Below are 22539 nucleotides of genomic sequence, written 5' to 3' on the forward strand. Positions count from 1 at the left end.
CATGGAGTTCGAAAAGTGTTAATATGGTTTATTTGGCACGTGAGCAGGAAGTTTTTGTTCTTTTGGCGGGTGGCAAAATACAGAAGAAACATCGTCTGGGTGCGTCCCCTTCTAGGGTGTATTTCAGAATTGGGTTGGGGAGGGGGGAGAGGCTTTTTATATTAATCAGATGTGTTAAAATAGACACATGCATGGCAGGTGAGCAGCAGCCTTACTCCTAGGGGGGGCAGGCAGGTTGTGAGAGCTCCCCACATAACGGGCGTGGGGGTGGCGGGGAAGTCCTAACAGGAGGTTTCCTTCCCCAGGAAGAAAAAGCCCGTGGGGCCTCCTAGAATGAAGAGGGCAGTTCGCCTCCCGCTTAGGAGACAACCCTGATCGACCTCAAACAGGAGCTGGGATCTCGGCGAGCTGGGGTCTCCGCCCGGGGCCTCGAGGCGCAGCAGGGCGCTGGCTGGCCCAAGCGGCTCCCGCACCGCGCCCTCCCGCTGGCCAGGGCCCCACGTGGCAGGCCCTGGGGAGCGCAGGGTGGGGCGGCGGCGGGCGGGGGCGGGGCGAGGCTGACGCGCAGGGTATATAGCCGGGCATGCGCGGCGTGGCGGGGACGGACGCAGGCCGGAGAGCGAGGGCGAGCGGGTGCTTGCGCGGACGCCGGGACAGAGCCGTTGTCGCTGTCGCCGCTGCCGCTGCTGCAGGCCGCCCAAGCACCTGGCTTGTGAATTTGCGCGGGCCCGGTGGCGTCCGCCCCAGCTTCAGGTGAGCGGCGGAGGGCGCGCGGGCCCGGCCGTGCCGAGAGGCAAGGATGCGGCAGCGCGCCTCCGGGCTCGGGTCACCCGGTACGGGTGGGGGTGGGGGCCCGGCCGCAGTCCCCGAAGCCTGGGGCCGGACCGGGGAGCCACTCCCGAGGATCCGCACACGGGCACAGACGCTGGCTGGGGGCGACACCTGGCCGAGGTGCCACGACGAGGTTACAGGAGAGGGAAGGGGAGGTCTCAGCTGCGGTCCAGTGGGCTGGAGAGCGCGCGATGTGGGAGCCAGAGAAGGTCCCAGGACGTGGAGTGCCGCGCTGCAGCCTCGGGGAGGCTTCCTGGAGCTCGCCGATGCTTGGACAGAAAAAGTGGGGAGTAGATGGGCAGCTGTTGGGGTGGCCGGGATGGGGCACTGGTGTCCGGACTTTGCCTTCCAGCAGCTGTGGCCCCCACCTCACCCCACCTGGGCGGGACCACATCCTAATTGAAGAAAAATCACTCAAATCTTCCTGCTGGCCGGTAGCAGGAGATGGAGAACGGCAAAGGAGGGACTAAGCTACCTCCGACCTGGCTCGCCTCGCTGGCGTGGATTTTTAGCTATTTTGGTCCGTACCGACCAACTTAGGTGGTCCGGTTTAGGCTGCCCTCTCTCGGATGGTTATGGCAATAGGACAAAACCGGCATCCAAGCAGTTCGCCATGTGATCCTGAGGTCCAAGTAAGCCAAGAAAATTTCCTCAGTTCTGAATCGTGGCTGCAGTTTTGAGGATCTAGGGTCTGTCAGGGCCTGGGTGTTGGAGAGAACTCTGCGCATGGTTTGTGAGGGGCCTGAGAAGGTGGGAGCAGGAGCAGCTCTGACCGGACCCTTCCTCGGGGAGCCACTGTGGGCTTGGGTTTGCCTTTGGTCACTCTTCCCTGGGAAGCCCAGGCTACTTGGAGAGGCTGCTGGGAAGCGGTGATGATCGCTCGCAGAGGGGGCTGGCCTGGTCACGCCATCCCACCTCCGCTCCTCACTCTGTCTACTCGTGGGAAGGGGTCAGTGCTGAGATCAGATAGGTCTGTGGTCTCTTACCCGTTAATCCTTCTCTCTTAGAACAAGGGTCATAAAAGCTGAGAGGAGCTTGGGGAGGCAAGAAAAAGAATGTCTAGAATCCTAACTTGTAGCAGGTGGGATTAAAAATCACATATTCTATTTCCTGTTGGAGACCCAGGTGAGTTTCTCATAAATTGTGTGGAGACCAGGAGATAGACCAGTGCCTCTCCCTGCCATTGGCTTGCAGGTTGGCTAGAGGGTAGCAGACCCAAGATGGCTGGCCTTGTCATTTGGGCGAGAAGAAGTTTCATGACTCAGTGTGGTCGCTCATCCCTCAGTACATGTCGCGGGGCCTGGCCTGTGGTTGGCTCTGCGCTGGCCACGGCAGGAAGCAGAGAGGGCTGGAGGCCCGGCTCCTGCACACCTGGGGTTGAGCAGCAGGAACGTTCACACATGAAGAATGAGGTAGTTGCGCAACAGAGGTCCCACTGTCATGTTCAGTTAAGTTCAGAGAGAACAGCACTCTGCCAGAGGTGGGGGCGGGAGAATGCTGGGCTTTTGGGCCCCGTGAATCTGTATTCAAATCCTGGCCCTGGCACTGTTGGGCCTGTTCTCGCCGCCCTGCAGCCTGTTGTGATTGTGCCTGGAGCGTAGTAGGAGTCGTCCCCCCCCCCCTTCCTCCTCCTCATCACAGTAAACTCTTCAGGGTGGACTAGCTTGCTTAGGAGTGCAGAGGAAGAGAGTGGGTTGGGTTGTAGGAGTGGGATGCAGGTGGTCTGTCTCCCTGACTGCTGGGTTGGCCTCTTTTCTGGGGCCTGCCAGGATTGTCCCACGGGTTCACTGGGCAAAGGGAAAAGGTTTTTGCGTCCCCTGCACCATTAAGTTTTGGGAGCTACTCTCATTTCTTCAGGTAATAGAAACACTTCTGTTTGGGGCTGATAAAAAGTACTGACTGTGTGCACAAGTGCAATATGTATCAGTCACTGGACTGCTTCTGTTTTCAAGCCCTTCCCACCTCCGTCTTTCCTTACCTGCTTCAACCTACTCTATTCCAGGAGGAATCTCAGTCCGTGTCCAGTGTTTATAGGATCTTGGGAACTACGTACTAGCCGTGCTGTGAATATGTCTGGGAATTGGGGCCTTCTCCCCACTCTTCTGGGATAATTCAGCCTGTTTGCTCTTGATGCCTGAATAAAATCATGCTTGGGCATTTTGCAGAACCACAGACTTTGGATATTGAGCTGGGGGGACTTTGGGAAGCTTCAAGGGTAGCCCCTTTGTTTTACAACCAAAGACATGGGATCTGCAGAGTTTAATGCGTACCCTAAGTCACTTGCTTGCTAGTGGCCAAGAGGCTTGATGGCAAAGACCAAAGAAAGCGTCCATTTTGATTCCTAAAAGTGATGGTGGAATTGCCGATGATCCTAGTCTTTTCTTTGAACATGTGAGGAAGGAGGAGCCAGTTGTCTCTGTGCTCATTTGAGGGGAGGGGAGTCTTGGCTTGTGTGGACAGAAGCTTCTTTAGGAGAAGTCCTCTACTTCTTTCTCTTTCCAGACTCCCTGGGGACATGGGAGGGTGGGGGGTGTGGGTGAGGAAGGGTCATGCCACGGGGCCCCAGCCAGTACTCACTAGATGTCTAGAGAGGACTTCTCTGACCTCGGTCTGCTGGGCTGGCAGAGTGCCGGCAGATAAGGAGTCCAGAGTCTGCTGCCAGCCGGGGGCCTCGTGCTTTCCCAGGGGACAAGCAGGGGAGTCTCGCCACAAGGTCTCCACGCTCCAGCTGCCTCATCCCCACCCTTCTGTAACAATCGCGACTCCCAGAGGGGACCCTTTGTTGGGCCCAGCTGAGATCCAGAGGCACAGCCCTTTGTGGGCTCTTGGGACTCCCACAAAGCTGGGAGGAAGGGCGGCCACAGAATCAGCCTGAGAGGGAGCTTGGCATGACCAGCCATGGGAAACCAATTCCCTGCCTTGGAAACTGGAGATCTGACTGCGTTCTCAGGCCTCCTACTTTTCTCTGTCATCGGGCCCAGGCGAAGCTGGGGTTTGGTGGAATGAGGTGACTGTCCTGAATTTATTACTAGGGGGTTCCTAGGGGCTCTTGGTCAATGTACTCAGTATTAGTAGTTAATAAAAAACATCAGCCAAAAGTTGGGGATAAAAAGAAAAATCCATGTTTCAAGCAATTTATTTTACCTTTAAAGAGTGTGCATATATTTTTATTTGCCAAAACTTTGATTGAGGGCCAAGGCCTTCTCTTTGGGTCTCCACATCTCCTAATGAGAATTGCCGGTTGTTTGTATGTAAAAATCACACCACGTGTGCCACCTGTGATTTCTCATTTTTTTATTAAGTGTTTTTCACCAGGCCATATATTTACATAGCTCAAAGATCAAAAGGCTAAAAAACAGTTTAAAAAGTCACACACATGCCCTGGCCAGGTGGCCCCATTGATTGGAGCGTCATCCCATACACCCATAGGTTGCGGGTTTAGTCCCCCTTTGGGGTGCACACAGGAGGCAACTGATCAATGTTTCTCTCCCTCTCTCAAATCACTAAATATATCCTGTGTGAGGATTAAAAAAAGTCACAGTATTCAGTGAAACATCTCAGTAATGCTACAAGTTTGCATTGCAGACACATTGTTTAGCATATCGTATTTTCACTTACCAACTCTATTACATCTTTCCATGTTTGCATATAGAATACTTTTATCATCCTTTTAGTATAACTGCATATGATTCCAGAATGTGGAAGTACAGTCGATTGCTAATCAACTTTGTCGCCTCTCTCCCCCCTCACCGGGGTTGTCGCCTGGATCCCGTCATTAGTGCACACGTGGCGTGTCTTACGTGTGTGCATGCGACTGCAGAAGCGATTGCAGAGTGGAATTCCTGGGGAAAGGATTTACACACCTGTCAATGTTCATTCAATAAATAAAGCAAGACTTCAAAAGACATTTGCGAACCAGCCCACGTGCAGAATCCTACTTTGGCAAGACACAAACCTAACGCGATCCTCTTTTTTTCCTTTGTAACACATCCTTCTAGGTGAGCAATTCTTAAGCTTTTTGATCCTAGGATTGCTCAATATTGTCTTTTGCTTATGTGGCTATACCTATTGATATTTATCATGTTAAAAATTATTTAAATTTTTTAAAATTGATTTTAGAGAAGAAGAAGAGAGAGAAAGAGAGAAACATCGATTTGTTGTTCTACTTATTTATGCATTTATTGGTTGATTCTTGTATGTGCCCTGACCCGGGATCGAACCCCCAACCTTCGTATATCAGGACGACGCTCTAACCCTCTGAGCTACCTGGCCAGGACTATCATACTAAAAATTAAAACAAATTTAAAAACATTTATTCATGCCCTGACCAGTGTGGCTCGATTAGGTGTCATCCCACAAAGCGTAAGGTTGCCAGTTCCATTCCTGGTCAGGGCACATGCCTGGGTTGCAGGTTTGGTCCCCTGATGGGGCGTGTACAAGAGGCAACCTATCCATGTTTCTCTCATATTGGTGTTTTACTACCTCTTTCCCTCCCTTCTCCTCTCTAAAAGTAAATAGTCTTAAAAAAAAATTCATTCATTTAAAATAACAAAAATAAGGTCATTGCATGTTAGCATAAAACATTTTTATGAAAAATAACTTCCAAAATAAAGTTTTTACACTCTTACACTCCAAGATTTTGAAAATAGTTATTACTAGATAATGAAAAGAATTATAACAAGTATGATGTAAAGTTGATGGTAAATATTTAGTTGAAGTCCTGAGAACAAAATGAGTTCATCTCTGCAAGAAAATATATTTATACCCTAAACTTCTACCTTAGGAATTTCTAGAAAACTCAAAAGACTATGTGGTACACATTCATCACACTTCCGGTAGCTTCTGAAAAATGAGAATGAAAAAGCTTTTACCATCTTAATATAATAATAGAAACTGCTTTTACCTTGCAGGCCCCTGACCAGGTCTCGGAGTTTCAGCACTGCAGGCATACGGCGCTTCATTTAATTTTGTAGAAATCAAAACTTTCTGCATTTCTCTTTCAGTTACTATTGAACTTACTTGTAATCATAAAACCAGCAGAAGTGGCATAAGAGTCTGGGGAACAGACACAACAGGCCCCCAGTCAGTGAACCCTCGGCTCGTGGCAGCAGAGGGGCTGTGTGCTGTGGGGAGGTACAGGAGGATTGGGGGGCATTGTCCCAGCCCGTGGTGCTCAGCTGAGACAGCTTCCATGACAGCTTCCACTCTGCGAAGGCCGCAAAACATGTCTTTCTTCCAAAGGTGCTTGTAAAACGTGTGTGAGGTGAGCTGAGTGTACACGGGAAGTTACATGCTCTCTAGGGGCATTCATTCCATTGAGTGAGAAGGACAAGAGACATTTAAGGAGGTTGGAGCAAGGTGAGGCCACTGGGGACAGGAGTGGTCTGGGAAGGCTTCCTGGAGGTGGAATTAAGCCAAGCTTTGGAAGCTAGGAGAAAAAGAGACGGAGGACAGGAGTCCTGACAAGTGTTATGTGACTAATGAACAACACAAAGATGTGTATTCCTGGGGCAAGGGTGGTCTTAATTCCTGGCTAGAGTGGCTGGTAGAGGGACAAGTGATGTGGCTAGAAATGTAGGTTGGGCCCTGGCTGGTGTGGCTCCGTGGGTTGAACACCAACCAGCCTGTGAACCAAAAGATCACGGGTTTGATTCCCAGTCAGGGCACATGCCTGGGTTTTGGGTCGGTCCTTGGTTGGGGGTGCGTGAGAGGCAAGCAATTGATATTTCTCTCACATGGGGATGTTTCTTTCCCTCTCTCCCTCCCTACCCCTCTCTCTAAAAATAAATAAATAAATATTTTTTTCAAAGAAGAAATTTAGGTTGTGTCCAGCAACTTTGAAGGGCTCTGGCGTCTGGGGTACCAAGAGTGTCTGTTTCCATATCAAAGACTTGCTGCTCTATATTGGCACCCCTATGTCTTGGGGTCCAAACTGTTTTCACCTACAGCAGCTCCATGGTCCCAAACCAATACCCTTTGCACCAGTAGCCCACCTATTCCAACCTCTTGCCTCTGGTTACCAAATCATTGTGTATTTACTGTAAAGATGCATATAAAGAAACATGGGAGAAAAAATCTGTAATCCTTCAACCCTGAAGCAACCTCTGTTAATTTACTCAACCATTTCCTTTTATTTTAAACTTTATTTTGGACTAATTTTAGGCTTAAAGAAACATTGTAAAAAATATAGCAGAGTGCCTTTTTATCCTCCACCCATAGGATAGTTACCAAGAACAGGAAATCAACATGGGCACATTAGTTAAGCCACAGACCATATTTAAATTTCACCAATATTTTGCCCTGGCTGGGTTGCTCAAGTTTGTTGGAGCGTCTTCTCATACATCAAAAGGATGGAGGTTCGATCCCTAGTTGGGGTATCTATGGAAGGCAACTGATCAATGTTTCTCTCTAAAATCAATAAAAACATCCTTGGGTGGGGATGAAATAAATTTCACCAGTATTTCTATGAATATCCTTTTTCTGTTCCAGGATCTGATCCGTAGTCCCACGTGGCATTTAGTTACTATTTATCTTTAGTCTTCTCCGACCTATAACAGTTCCTCTCGCTTGCTTTCTTAGGATGAGGTCATGCGTTTTGGCAAGACTGTCACAAAAACAGTGCTGCCTCCTCTTCAGAGCATTAGATCAGGGCGTTCAGGATGTCAGTGTGTCTCAGTCCTGGATCGCTTGGTTAAATTGGTGTCTGCTGGACTTTCATACTGGAAAAGCTGCTACTCTCTCTCCCAGGTTGAATCCTTCTCATGCTTTAGATCCCTTTTGTCAGGAGGAGTCTGTCCTTCTCAGGGTTCACCTGATGAGTTCTGGCCCATCAGGATAATTTCCCTCTCTGAAGGTCAGCTAAATTGGTAGACTTACACCAGCAGAATCCTTTTGCTAGATAACGTAACACAATAACAGGAGTGACATCATATGTACGGGTCCCGCCCACTCTCGAGGGAGAGGGTCATTGCTGGTGATCTGAGGGTTCTGCCAACCATAGCATGAGATCCAAGGTCTTCATCTCGGCCCAAAGTTTTAGTTTCCTAGGGCTGCCTGAACAAATCGGTACAAACCTGGTGGCTTAAAACAGTAGAAATTTATTCTTTCACAGTTCTGGAGGCCAGAAGTTTGAAATCAAGGTGTCAGCAGCCCCCCCACCCCCCCGCAAAAGCTCTAGGGGAGAATCTTCCCTTCTTCCAGCTTCTGGAGGGTGTCTGCAGGTGTTCCTTGGCTAGTTAGTGCCAGCAACCCCCCCCCCCAAATTTCTGCTTTTGCCTTCACATGCCTTCTGTGTGTGTCGGTGTCCAAATCTCCTTTCTCATGTGAAGATACCAGGCATTGGTATCCTAACTAACTATGTATATCTGTAAAGACCCTGTTTCCAAAAACGTCACCTTCTGCAGTCTTGGACGGACATGGATTTGGGGAATGTTATCCAACCCAGTGCACCCAGGATGTTAGGGGACGGCCTTTGTAAACCGAGGTTCTCAGAGCTTCGCAGGAGTGGGAGATTTCTCTTTGCACCTAAGACGTAAAGCAGGCCTGGCTGCTGTTGAGCCAAGGGCCCATCTTCAGGCTGCCTGCTCCTCACGTTGAAACAGATCTGAGAAGCAAGTAGGTAAAAATACAAAGCTGACCTCAGAGGCCCTGCCTTAGGGTCCAGACGCTGCAACCACAGCAGGTTGCCTCTGTGCAATGAGTGTTTCCCTGCAGGCTAGGCCAGGCAGAGGTCGGTGCCCGCTTGCAGGAAAGGGGGAGCTGACTTCAGAGAGTTCAGACGGGTCACAGGATGTAGTAGGTGGCCCACGTCTAATCCAGCAGCACTGAAATGTCAGACCAGTGCCCTGAGGGAGCGCGAGGTTGATCTCAGTACAGACACTGGACCTCACCCAGGAAGCTCTGATTCAAAAGAACTGAGGCGGGGCCCTCTCCCTGGGGCAGCCAGGTCAGCGCTGGACTCCACTGCAGACTCCAAGTGCAGGTCCTCAAGGGGAGAGCCAGGCCTTCCCCCTTTCCTAACCTGGCTCAGAGATGAACTTTGTTCTGGAAGCGTTACATGCTCATAGAAAATACGGGTGAATAAAAAGGTATCATTAAACCTACCAGTGGGTTTAACAGTGTGTCGTACATTTTTTAGCCTTTTTCTGTAAATGTACACGTTTTAGGGAATGATGACCTGCTGTGCAGAGTTTTGTAAGGTCTTGTTTTTCAGTTAACACACAAGTGACTTTCCATGTCGTTCTTCCAGATCACGAGCATTTGCTGAGCAATTACTATACACCAGGCACTATTGTTTATGCTCAGCATCTCATTTAATTTCCTCAAGTGCTGTGAGGGAGGGACAGTTAGTAGCTTTTTTCTTCTAAATTAGGGGAATAAGTCCTCTTGAGGTTGGGACTTGACCCAAGCCTTGAAGCTGGTCAGTGCGGATTCAGGATTCAAACTGGGGTCTGTCTCACTCAGAGCCCGAAATGCTGTCTGTTCTCGAACGTGTAGCTCTGCAGGTCACCTGGCGTTAGCAACCCCGCCCTCTGCATGTTCACCCTCAGGAGCCCGAGCCGGGATGCTCCACGGGGCGGGATTGCTCATTGCCTGTGCCCCTGGCACTCAGTAGGTATTTGTTACTGCGCACTCACGTCCATAAATTCTCAAAGCTGAATTCATTCCCCCATTCAAGATCACTTCCATGGGATGGATTCCCAAAGCGAAGTATTGGGGCTTGAGGAGATGATTTAGAAAGGGTTTTTTCCCTCTGAAAGAATAAATGCACAAGGATAGCCAAAAACAATTAAAAAAAGAAAGTAGTGAAGTTGGAATTGATTTAAATAACAGAAAAAAAAAAAGAATATAAAATAGCCCTGGTCAGTATGGCTTGGTTTGGCGTCATCACACAAACTAAAAGGTCACCAGTTCAATCCGTGGCCAGGGCACGGGCCCGGGTCCTGGGTTTGGTCCCTGGTCGGGTGCATGTGGGAGGCAACCAATCAGTGTTTCTCTCTCCTTCTCTCCCTTCCCCTCTCTAAAATCAAATCAAAAATAACAGTTAAAAAGATAAAGTGTGGCGTTGGCACCGGATAGACAAGTGGAACACAACAGCAACATCCAAAACAGACCTCAGTATGTGTAGGAACTCGGCCACCTATAATGGTGTTATTTCTAACTAATGGTGGGATTTTGAGCAAATCTGCTTAGCCTCGGTGTTCTCATCTGTAAACTACTTGCTGATTTCTAAGATGCTTTTTGTTGTTTTAATGTTTCTGAAAAAGGGAGGTGTCTCCTTGATGTACACTGTGTCTTTCCCCACTCGTGAAAGCTGTCGCTGGTGCGTGCAGTTAGGGCAGTGTTGTGGAAAGTGTCTCACACGGTCGTTGTTGCGAAGGTTAACTGAGATAGTGGAGACACATTGCTCAGCACAGTGCCTGGCAGGCAGTGGTAATCCTGGCAGTTCTTGTACAACTAAGGAAGAAAAGATTATGGATGAGTTCCAGGGGTGTTTGAATGTAAACAACGGCATCCGGGCAATGCTGGTGGGCAGACAGCATGTGAAGCATCGTGGGAGGCCCACGTTCCTGCACAGTGAGCCTCTAGGATCCCAGGTTCTCGCCAGCGGATCTGTCTGCTGTGCCGGGCTTCACACAGTGGACTTTGTTCTCATGGTTGTTGCTCTGCAGCCTGTACCTCTGAGCAGGAAGGAGGAAGGGAAAGAGGTGGCACCCACAATGTGTACTTACTGGCAATGGCTGGACCAGCTACCTGTGGCCTCGGTGCAAAGGACATAGTTGACTTTACCTATCTTTCTTTCATTTTTTAAATTTTTATTTATTGACTTTAGAGAGAGAGAAACATCGATTTTGTTGTTCCCCACTTATTTATGCATTCATTGGTTCATTGGTTGATTCTTGTCTGTGCCCTGACCCAGGTGATCAAACCCTCAACCTTGGTGCGTCAGGGAACTCCCTGGCCAGGGCACTGTACCTCTATTTCTGACCTTTTGTAGACTCCACAGTCGAGGTTTACAAGGAAAATTGACATTTCATTAAACAATACTGAGATGCTTGGCTGTTTTTTAAAAGTTAGATTCTCTTTCTCACACTGTGCCAAAATTAAATTTTACATGAATTAGAAGTTTAAATTTTTTCAAGGCATGACAATATGTGTATGTAATTCTGTAATTTCAGGGTGGGAAAGGTTTTCCCAGGCATGCTACTAAAAGCAGAAACCTTAGAAGTATAATATATTTACCTCTTTTCAAAAAGATTTTACTTATTTATTCTTAGAGGGGAAGGGAGGGAGAAAGAGAGGGAGAGGAACATTGATGTGTGAGAGATACACCAGTTGCCTCTTGTACACCCCCAACTGGGGACTGGCCTGCAACCCAGGCATGTGCCCTGATGGGCATTGAACTGGCGACCCTTTGTTTCTCAGGCCGTTGCTCAAGCCACTGAGCCACACCAGCCAGGGCTGATTTCTTTAAAAACTTTGTCAGTAAAGCCAGTCAACAAAATCAAAAGGCAAATGATTAGGAAGATACATGTATTATGTGACAGAAGGTTACTGTTTTATTAGTCCATGCAGTGAACTCATACACACTGGTAAGAAAAATGAATGTATAGTAGCAAAAAAATCAGCAAAGGATAGCAACAGGCAACTTGTGGAAGGAGGACTGTAAATGTTAGCAAACCTGAAAATGTGAGGAGTCGCACTGGTGGTCAGAGAAATGTCGATTAAGGGAATTACAAGAATGATTTTTAACCAATGTGGCCAATAGGGAACACTTTCAGTACTCGCATGGACAAGGATCTTATGGAACAGGCATTCTTACACACAGGTAGTAGGATTATTAAAGCAGTTGAACCTTCAGGGGATAGTTTAGCAAATTGTGTAGTAAGTTCTTCGGAAATATTTGCTGCCCTGGGGGCAGGGACTGTTCCCCAGCCAATTTGCTCCCAGGTCGGATGGCTTCTGAGTCTCTTCTGGGAAGATCCTCTTCACCCCCTCATGCCTTAGGGCCTTTCCCTGTGCCCAGCTGTCTTGGGGGGGGGCGTCAGCCAGCTCACCTGGAGGGCTTCCACCACGCCAGGACAGCTGGGCTGTCCTCCCAACAACTGTTTCTTTTGGGTCCTTTACTGGAAGCCTGGGAGGTGGCTTGTGTGACAGAAACAGGGCAGTGTATGTGCATCCTTTTAGCCGAGTGCTGTAAATCACAGGCCGCAGGCTCAACTGTCTGTGCGCTTCTTTCCGGGAAGCCGGAAGCCTGCGGGCCAGCCCCACGGGACTCTCATTTTCTCCTTCGGGGCGACTGGCCCTGCTTTTCCTCCCAGGAGGTTAGCCACAGGTGGTCGGCCCTGGTGTCCCTTGTGGCCTCTGTCCTCCTTTCCCCAGCTCACTGATGGTGTGTGCTGTGCTCTTCAGCCTGGGACCTGGTGACATTGATTGGCGGACATGCATTTCTGTGCTGGCCGTTTCCCCAGTGTTGGAGATTTTCCATCTGAGAGGTCTTGCAAGGTCCCAGGAGACCAGGTCCCTGGGGAGTATCCAGGGGCAGTGAGCCACAGCTGTTCTCATCTGCTTTCCCAGAAAGGTGCAACAAGCACAAAGTTACCCATCCCCCAGACTCCGGCCACCAGCCAGAGCGTCCTCTAGGGCAGCCTGACCAGCCGTAGGAACAGGGATTCTGTCCCAGTCCTTGCTCTCCCTCACCCCCCACTCCCCAGCCCCCAACCCCCCCCCCCCCCCCCCCCCCGCATGGGCTGCCGCCAACTTCCAGCAGACACGGCAGAGGTACCTCCCACGGCAGAGGCCTTGACCCTGGGTAAACCCTGACGTGTACACAGCGCTGCTGGGCCAGATTGCGCCTGTGACCTTGGCTCTCCTCAGGCCACACCCCCTTCTGGGCAGCGGCTGTGGGGCCCCGCCCCCGAGGTTCAGGATGTGTGTCATTGGCAAGTTGAGGGAGGCTGTGTGCAGTGCAGCCAGGACTCAGAGTTTCCATGAGCAGCTGCGAAATTCTAGAAACAGCCTGTTCTTTGGGGCTTTCCTTTCCTTTCCCGCCCCTGCCGCCAGGGAAGAGTTAATGTGTTATTTTCGGCAGGACTGTCAGAGGGCTACCTGTCCTCCGCATGTGGTTTCAGTGTGGAGGGGCGGGGGAGGCCACCCGCCTGGGCCTGCCCCTCTCCCACCACCTCCCTCCTGGAACCCCGACACCACCTTAAGTTTCTTTAAAAAATTTTCTACCTTATGTACCCCAACTCCAGACCAACTTCTCTGGGGTCATCAATTCTGTTGAAGCTTCAGGAGAAGGGTCCTGCCCCCTGAGGATGCTGGTAGTTCAGCTGGGGGCAGGGGAATTAACTTGATGGCTCAGCAGATATCCCTCCTCCAGGCCCTGCAGGAGGGAAGAGAGGCCAAGGCCCCACCACTGTGGAGCTTCCAGTCTAGTAGGAAGGGACAGATATCAACTATGTCAACAGAAGAGAAATACCATTTTAGAAAGTGCTAATAGGCTAAGAAGAAAATATACCAAGGTGTTGGGATTCTGAATGACTGGGAATGGGGCTCTTTTTCCTTTTTTTTTGTTTTGTTTAACCAAGTGGCCCTGCACATGGAGGAGGTGACATTCGAACTGAGAGACCTTCTATGAAGCTCTAGGGGAAGAGCACTGTAGGCAGAGGGAACATCACGTGCAGAGGTCCTGAGGTCAGAATGCCCTTGTGGGGTTAGGGAGAGCAGGAAGGTGGGGGGCTGGCCCAGGGAGGGAGGGCTCAATTAGAAGGTCGGTGGGGTCAGCAAGGACCAGATGCCACCGTGATTTATAGGCCAGAAACAGGAGTTCAGATTTTTTTCCACTCATACTGGGAAGCCATTGGAGAGTCTAAAGCAGAGAGAGTGCTGTGGTCAGGTTTGTGCTTTAAAAGGATGACTCCGCTGTCGAACCTCCACTGAGGATTTGACACTCATGTGTGTATCTACGACACTTAAAAGAGAAGGAACCCGGCAGTGTGGGGGTCGGTGCCCAGTGGAAGCTGGGAGGCTGGTTAAGCGATTGTATTTCAACTAGATTTTCAACATGGCCTCTATCCGCAGGCCCTGTGTGGTCTGTCAGCTGTAGGGGGGGTGGCAGGGAGTGGACTCCTGTGTTCAGCGAGTGCACACTGTGGTTCTCCCCCATCTCCTGGAGGAGAGGACCAGTAGCGCCCAGTGTTAAACGTCGCCCTAGTTTGTTCACTTTGTTGTACATGATTCCGATGTGTGGACAGGTTCACTTATTCACCCGCTCACCTGCCGATGAGCTCTCGGGGTGCCTGCAGGGCTTTTGCCATTGGGGAAAGCGCTGCCATGAGAATTCTCCTGTCCGTCTGTTTTCCTCTGTGAGGGGAGAAAGTCACCCCCACTAGAGCATTCTGAGTTGCAGGTGAAAATCAGAAACCCTTCCCAGGTAGCACTCCGATTACCCCTGGGGACTGGTGTTAGCCAGGGAGGTAAGCCCTTAAGTCTGGGGAGAATGTTGATCCCTTTTTAATAGGCAGCAGTTTGTAGGAGGCAGGGAGTGGAAGGGCAGTGGAAATGTGGCACCGGTTGTCGTGTTGTTAGCGGAGTTGCTTCTTCCGCACTGCTGTGCCCATCGCCCCGACGGGGTGTTTTCACCTGAGGAAGGGCAGCTCTGCCCCTGTGGCTCTTTTTCTGGCCCTGTTCTGTGTCCAAGTGTGACAGGAGCCAGAGGCCTGGCTGCCTTTGCTCCAGAATCCACCTGTGAGTGCTCACCACAGCCTCTCTCCAGAGCTGTGGCCCTGGCAGAGATGGGAGGGCCCGCAGGGCACGGGTTCAGGTCCTCATGCTCTCCCTGCACTTTGGACAGGAGGAGATTGGGGAGGCACCATGGCCCCAAGTACTGCACCTGCAGTGAGGTCTATCCCAGCCATTCTGCAGCCTCTGGAGAAAGCGTGGTGTATCTGTTCTACGTGCATTTATATTTACAGATTCATGTGGCAAGTACTTATTTAGACCCTGCCAGCCTCCTAGGCTTGTTACGAAACAACCAAGAAAGTCAACTGGTAGTGTTAGAACTGTCGCTTTAAGACAGTACACTCTTGAGACAGAGTAGTAGGATTCGGAGGAAGGTGAGACTCCTTCCCATGCGGGGGGGGGATTCTGGGTAAGTCAGAGGTGGTGCTTCTTCCTTCAGGTCATCCTTTTTTTATTTTTAAACATCCAGGCCCTTCACACTTGTGGGGAGGGTGTCTGGAACACATGCAGAAATGGTCAGCTTTCTGACAGATGCTTCTAACAGATGTTAATCAGACGTTCTAGTCCTGTGGGTGGGTGTGGAGACAGGAAGGGCAGGAGTGGGCCATTGTGGATGGAGCCCAGGGTCCAGGCAGGAGAGTAACGGCAGGTCAGAAGGGAGGGTGGCAGGAGCCTAGCTGGAGGGCTGCTTGACCCCCAGGCGGAGGGGCCGATCTTCGCTGTAGGGCGAGGGGAGTGGTGCATTTCTTTGGAGTGTTCATGACGCCTGCAGCACCGAGGGCTGCGGGGGCTGCGGGCGTGTGTGTCAGCAGGAGAGTGATTTCATCAGGCGGTGCAGCGTGGACTGGAGGGGTGCAGCCGTGGGTGTGGGTGGCACCGGGCAGTGGCTGCAGTGGTTTCCCCGGAATCCTAGGGAGAGGGGCTCTCTGGTCATTTAGGGAGGCCCACAGTGAGGGGCAGGGATGGTCCCTGCCAGGGGCCTTGGGCCAGAGATTGAGCCATTTGGGAAGTTGGGACAGTGGCGGGGAAATGGAGGAATTATGATTCAGGCATGCAGTTACTCAATTCCCTTTCCAGCCACCTTTCTCACTCTGGTTTGGAAATCTGGGGTTTTTCTCTCTTTTTCCCAGTAACCCTTATGGGCATCAGGCCCATTTATTGCTCTGCTGGTAAATATTTATGGTCACCGAGAAATCGAAAGTGCAGCCTGTGCCCTTCTCCTGGGGGCCCCGGCCACGTGCTGGTGAGCAGGGACCACACTGGACAGCAGGGGCCCTTGCTGCTGTCCTTGGTGAAGAAACCTGGAGCTCTCCCGAAAGCGCTAGGTCTTCCTCGAGAGCAGTGGTCCTCAGGCTTTTGTAGGGACCACGGTCATCCGGAGCACTTTCTAAACCCAGATGGCCCGTCTCCACCCCCAAGTTTCTGATGCAGCTGGTTTGGGTGGGGCTGAGAATTTGCTCTTCCAAGGTCCCAGGTGGTGGTGATGCTGCCGGTCCAGGGACCACACTCTGAGAACCACTTTCCTGGAGAAATTATCGCATAGAATTTAGCGTCTCAGCTGCAGAGACTGGTGTGGTCAGAGTCTTTGAGAAGGAGTGGGGGCTTGAGCTGGCTTAAGGATGGGAGGGCTAAGGGGGAGATAGCGGTGCAGAAGGGCTCTGAGGTGGGGGCCGGGTATGGGGGGTGGCCATGGGTGGGCTGGCCATGGGGCAGGTAGAGGCTTTGCTGCAGGTCCAGCAGTGGAACTGCCCTGGGGCCTGGCTTCTGGTAGAGAGCGAGGTTCCCTGCTGCGGGGAAACCAGGCATGCCTCTGCCTGCTGGCGCTCACGTCTCCTCACGTCTCCTCACGTCCACTGTCTAGGAAGGGCCTCCCAGGGGGGGCCTGGGCTTAGGGATTCTTCTTACCTGTTTTGGGAAGAAGGGAGCACAGAGAGGCTTCTTGTGAGAAGCCCTTTTTGGCAAATGCCCCCAGAGTGTTGCTGCCAAGGCGTTGGAGTTGGCATTTATAAATGGCTCTCCTGCTACAGAAAGAGAGGTGCATAGACTTGTCTCAGCCTGAGTTAGGAAACGATGGGGGTGGACTGGTTCTCTCAAACTCACTCTGATACTTTGGGTCTTGAGAACAGTGGTGGGGCTTGTTTGTCTCCTTGCAGCCACTAAAGAGGAGCCTATTCAGTTCTGTAGTGGAAAACTCAGCCCCCAGGGTGGGGCGGGGTGGCGGGACAGGGCAGGCCCCCCAGGCTGGGCTGAAGCTGGGAGGAAGAAGCTTTGCTCTTCAGACCACGCTGGGTACTGTGTTCCCCACCTGGACACCGCAGAGCCTCCTGCACGGCCCCGGCTTCTGTCTTTGCCCACCTTGAGTCCGTTCTCCATGCTGCAGCCACATGGTTACTCTATCCACTGAAAGTGACCCCCACTGCCCTCCAGAGGAAGTCTAGCCACCGGACCTACAGGCCACCCCTGCCCTGGTGCCCGCCACATCCTCTCATGTCTGCCTGGCGGTATGGGACTCTTAGGTTGTCAGATGCGTGTGTTCACTGAGTCTTTCCAAACATAGCTACCGCTTCCTGTACCGTCCACACCCTTCACCTTCACCTTGCCCACCTTTACTGCCCTTCAGGTGTCTGCTGAGATGTGTCTTTTGGAAGGAAGGAGCCTAGTGCCTGACCCCTGGCACTAGGCTTGCCTGCCCCACTGTGTTCTCTGTAGCTTCCTGTGCTCCACCTCATCCCGATCTGGGGGGTGGGGGGTGGGGGTGGGCTTGCTCACCGGGCGCCCACATGCAGGAAACTGTGCGGTTTACTCCTGTTGTCCTGGCGTGTTTATTAATAGTGCCTCTTTTCACTATCAAGTGTGCTACTGTGGGTAATAAATTACAGTGCAGCCGACTAGACAAGGAGAATCGAAAACTCTACTTTCCAGACATCCTGGCACTAAAGTTCCCAAGGTGGCTTGGATTCTGCCAGTCAGCTGCCCTTAAGCCCATCTGAAGTGTGTGGCCACCCCCTTCTTCTGGATGGGCCCTGGGACATGCATTTTGCTGGTGTGGATCACAGCAGGGGCAGCACAGTTCTGGAGCAGGCCACTTCTTTGTGCCGTGACTTCCTGCTGGTGGTGAGGCGTCGGCTCCTCAGCAGCCTGGCTCTGTGACTTTGGGAGTAGCTCCTGGAAGCTCAGTCTAGAGGTTGTTTCTCCAGCTTTCCTGATGATTCTCTAAGCTGCTCGCTACCCTGCACAAAGTTCCTTCCCGCTCAGAATGCCTGACTGAGTCCGATCAAAGCACGACCCTTGTCGTCCTCATTCTTGCAAGTCACTTGTTGAACTGGTGCTGGCCCTGCCCTGTGAGGGCCTGCACTGGGCACCCAGGGCCCCGAGTGACTTCTGGTGTGAAATGGGCAGGCAGAGGTGTTTGTTAAAGGAATGAACTCTTGGAGTGAGTTCGTAAAAATCTGGTACGTATAGCCAGCTTTTAGTTCAATGAGTATAAGTGAAATTGAAGGAATGGAGGTTGTTCTGTCTTGAGAAGAAGAGAATAATAAGGGTCCTGACGGCTGACTTCAGGGTTAACCTTGGTCTTTGGGCCCTGGAGAGTTAGAATGCCTGTGGGAGGAGGTGCTGAGTTCCATGTTGCTCCACACATCCGGGGAGCCGTGCTGACAGATGTCAGTTCAAAGACAGGTTGGCCTTCCAACCTTCCTGCAGAAATTCTCTGCTTCTCTCCCTGTGCTGCTGGGAAAGGTGAGGGGAGGGCCCTCCCTGCCTTCAAAGAACAAAAACCTGTTGGAGGAGCACTGTGAGAGAGCAGGTAATTAGGAGTCCAGAGTAGTTGGAGAAGAACACTCAAAGAGTGGTCTAGGAAGGCTTCCTGGAAGAAAAGGCAATTGAGCTGCCACTGAGAATAGGCAGGTATAGGTGAGGGGGTAGGCTTGAGAACTTGGAGGACCCGGAAGAGAAGGAACAGACCCAACGTGTGCACTGTACGCTGACCTTTGAGCCCTCTTGTTTATCGGAGTCCCCTCGCAGGTTGGACGTAGCATAGTGTAATTGTGCTGGGGACACAGGGCAAGTTAGTTAGTGGCAGACCCCGCATTTGAACCCAGGGCTGCCCCCCTTGTCATACTGTCTGATGATTCAGTCATTAGACCATACATTTCACTTTATTATTTTTGACCCTGAATAACATGTCAGGGAGTTTTGCTTTCAGTGGGTGATGTAAGTGGTGGATGTGAATAGTACCATAATTCCTAATCCACGTGCTGGACAAACAGGAGTGGACTTAGAGGGACAACAGCTCAGAATTTTGCAACTGGGTGTCTGGGAATTGTTGCTGGATAATGATGAGAACAGTGGTGGCTCTTGCCATGCCTCTGGTGGCGGGGAAGGCCCTGGGTGGGGCAGCCCTGGCTGGCTTCTGCTCGCAGGGCTGCCTGACTCAGTCAGTTAGTTTTGGAAGACTTCTTTGCTTTGTCAAGCCCAGGCTCCAGCTGGGACAGTGGAGCCAGGCTGACACAGTCCTGTCTCCCCTGCTGGTCCTCACTTGGGCTCAGTGGGTGGCTAAGTCAGCCATCCCTGCTGTCTGCGCTGGCTGCCCTGGGCTGACCCTGCCTCTGCCCTTCCCAACCTCCCTGTCAAGCGCTGCTGCGCACAGTGGGGGGCTCGGTAAATACGGTTGGTGAGCGGCAGGCTGCCAGTTCTAATTTTGTTCCCTGCTTCTGTCACTACCAGTGTTTTCTTTATGTTTCCTCATCCCATCCCTCCCAGCAACGAGAGGTTTCATGAGGGAAAAATAAGTGGGTTGCTGCCTCTGGGTGCCCCTGGCAGCCCTCCTGTACTGTCTGCTGAAATCTCCCGCCCTGGGCCAAAGCTTGAGGCTGAGGTTCTGGGCGCGGGATCTGGAGAAGAGAACACATCCTTTTGGGGCATACTGGAGAGCAGTTAGGTGGGAGGCCAACGGAGGCGGGAGAAGAAAGCGCCCATTGAGTCCTGGCCGGGCTTTGAGCTGTGGTACTTGCGCTGTGCTTGGAAGGGGGTCCCAGCCCGCCTGAGAGGAGAGAGGCCTGTGGACCGTGCTGGTGAGGTGGGGGGGGAGTGTTATCAGATGACCAGCAACACTGGGAATGCACTAGTTAGCTGTAGAACACTCGGCAGTTTGGGTTTTAACTTTATTAATTATTGCCTTTACCACCTCTAGGTTTTGCACCATATTTAGAAAATTCTCCCTAACTCCTCGATTATAAAAATAATCAGCCGTGTTTCCATTTTCAACAATATGGATTGACTCTTTGCCATGAAAAATGAGGACATTCTCATTTTCACCTCTTCTATCTCCTTTCGTCCCATCTCTTGGTTGTTTTAATTGTTATTAAATTGTGCATTTTTATAACATTTAGATTTTTCCCTATACCCGTAATCACCAGTTATTTTACATTTCTTATTTGAAGGGTTTATTGCTTACCATCAGTTGTCCCGCCATAAGAATGGTTTCTGCATTCCTGTGCTCTTTTTTTGTTTTGTTTTGTTTTAACAATTTCTCTCTCAGTCAGCTGCATTTCATTTTATGTCATTCTCCCCGCACCAGCCCCCACCCCGGAAGGGGACTGTTCTCTGACTGTCATGCTTGGGAATTTTTGCCTGTTGTCTTTATCAAAGCTGTAGGGCATCTTAGACAGGAATCTCCTCTGTGGTTCATTCTTCCTTCTCTCAGAGTTGTGTGAACTTTGTTGCGTTTTCTTTTGCTACTGAATGTCCCTGTGGGGAAGGTGAGGGCATCCTGAATTGTCTGCCACTTGAAAGAAGTTTTAACAATTTTTGTAATAAAATATTTTGGTGCAAAAAAAAAGTCTCCTCTGGATACTTAAAAAAGTCTCTTAACATTTCAGTAGCTTCACTGAACTCAGTGTGGAGCATTCGGCCTCACATTTTTGTGGAATATGGCATGTTATTTCAGTCTTCAGATTCTGTTCCCTCAGGGAAGTCTTGTGTTATTTATCTAGGAAATACCCCCACCTCCTGCTCAGGTTCTCTGCTTCAGGAACACCAGTGACCCCACGTTGGAATATTTGCCTTGTTACAGCCACTGGCCCGGTAATGACATTGCAGCCGACCACCGACTGCAGGCACGACCTGGCTCCGCAGGATTGGACCGAAGCCGCGACGCTCCGCTCGGGCGTCCTGACGTTGTGGTGCAGTTGCCTGCAGTTTTCCCGGGGGGAACAGGAAAATTCTGTTTCCCCCACAGCTCCTGGGCTATAATTTTTCACCCACAAGTTTGTCAACGTGGCAGACGGTTACTTCAGGCTGGTTAATTTTAAGAAACTTTGGAGAAGAAGCTTTGAGAACCAAGTAGATGTTACCCTCTGTGAGAAGACGTTCACATTTGTAAGGGAAACCGGCCTGGGTGAGGGTGTGTCCCTCACTGTACTGGGCGGGGGGGGGGGGGGGGGGGGGGGGGGGGGGGCTGAGGAATGAGCTTATCTCTAGAAACTCTTATCGGTACACAAGGCTGTGACCTGAATTTGCATAACAATTTTAACAACACGGCCCTGGTTTACGGCCCTTTTCTTGGCAGCCTCCCTACCTGTACCTGACTCTCCCCCTTTTGTCTTCAGTGGAAGGTGGTGGTTTAAGGTGGTGCCTTCCTCCACTTTGGATGAGTTACTGAGTTTTCCTGGGTCTCTCCCTGGTCTGCAGCGGATTATATGTTTTGTTTTTTCTTCTGTCAGTCTGTCTTTTATTAGAGGGATGTCTCAGCCCAGAACCCAGACGGGAGAGGGGAAGTTACCTTCCCTCCCCTGCAGAGCAATAGTGTGTCCCACCTAGGTCTGTGTGAGCGCGCTCCGACGGGAGGCATGGTTCTCAGAACCCACGTCTGTTGTCAGGGGGTGCGTGGCTGTATTTGCGTTCATTTGTCTTAAACCTCTGTGTTGGCTGTGGTGGTCTCAAACCTTCCTTTGTCAGTACTTTTATTTTAAATTACTGACAGGATTTTGTTCTGTTTACTATGATTTACTGTTTAGTTCTTCGATGATTTTGTTTTGTTAGCCAGCCTGCATCTCCTTTTATCTCATTTGTCTTATAATCTCATCTTCGAGCTGTTTGCTGGCATCTGGCGTTCTGACTGAGTTACTCTGCCGTGTGAGCCGTCATTGGGAGTTAGTTGGGGGCCTTGTCTTTTGCACAGCCGGCCCGCTGGTTCTTTTCACATCCCTGCTAGTGCTATCTGGCTCTGGCTCCGTTGCCTCTAAAATAAGACAGTGACTTGCTTCCCGCCACGCCGCCGAGGGAGATTTGTGCCCACCCCAACCACAGCAGTGCTGAGAGCCAGGTAATTGTGGCCCGTTCTTTGTAGGCTGAATGAACGGTGGTGGTGTGAAGATGTGGTGGCAGGTGGAGCGTCTTCTCCTCTGGGGTTTGGGTAACAGCCCCCGTGGTATGGCTCAGCCCACTTCGTTGTGTTCCATTTCTGTTGAGGGGGGAGAATACTCACTGGAATTGGGCAGTTTCCCCCAATTCAGTATGTGGCCTCGGAGCCCTGCTTGCCCTCACAGAGAGTGAGCCCACTGTTCTTTGAATTGCACCTGCCCGCGTTTCTCCCAGCAGCTTTACCACTCCTCTGGTATTGGAGAGGAAAAAGAAGAGGCCATTTGCCACTCTCCAGATTTGGGGGAAGTTAGTGAGAATTCTCCTGGTTCTGTTTTCATCACTGTGGCTTTGTCCCCCGACTGTGGCCTTTCAGCCTGGGTTGGGGCTGGGAGATGAGCCATTCGGAGTGCCTCCCACGTCCCTTTCCTCGCCCATGGTTGTGAGGCGTCACCCTGTGCCCATTGCCTCGTTGGGCTGCTCTAGGTGGCCTTTTTTTTCTTGCTTGCTTATTTTATACTATTTTTTTTTGTATTCAAGTGTTAATTATTAGGGGAACGAAATTTTTGATGCCATTTCAGCTCTCCATCTTAACTCAGAAATCTT

The 22539-nt window shown here is 51.0% G+C and overlaps 1 protein-coding gene across 2 annotated transcripts in view; it reads left to right on the forward strand.

Moving 5' to 3' along the window:
* Positions 1 to 584: 584 nt before the first annotated feature.
* Positions 585 to 22539, forward strand: part of SLC39A14 (solute carrier family 39 member 14) — a 40693-nt gene continuing 18738 nt past the window's right edge. For both annotated transcript variants that reach the window (XM_053930756.1, XM_053930755.1), the window contains exon 1: positions 585 to 753. The gene's annotated coding sequence lies outside the window, so the exon portion shown is untranslated. The remainder of the gene's footprint in view (positions 754 to 22539) is intronic.

This window comes from Desmodus rotundus, chromosome 9 (assembly GCF_022682495.2).
Source record: "Desmodus rotundus isolate HL8 chromosome 9, HLdesRot8A.1, whole genome shotgun sequence".
Taxonomy (NCBI): Eukaryota; Metazoa; Chordata; class Mammalia; order Chiroptera; family Phyllostomidae; genus Desmodus; species Desmodus rotundus.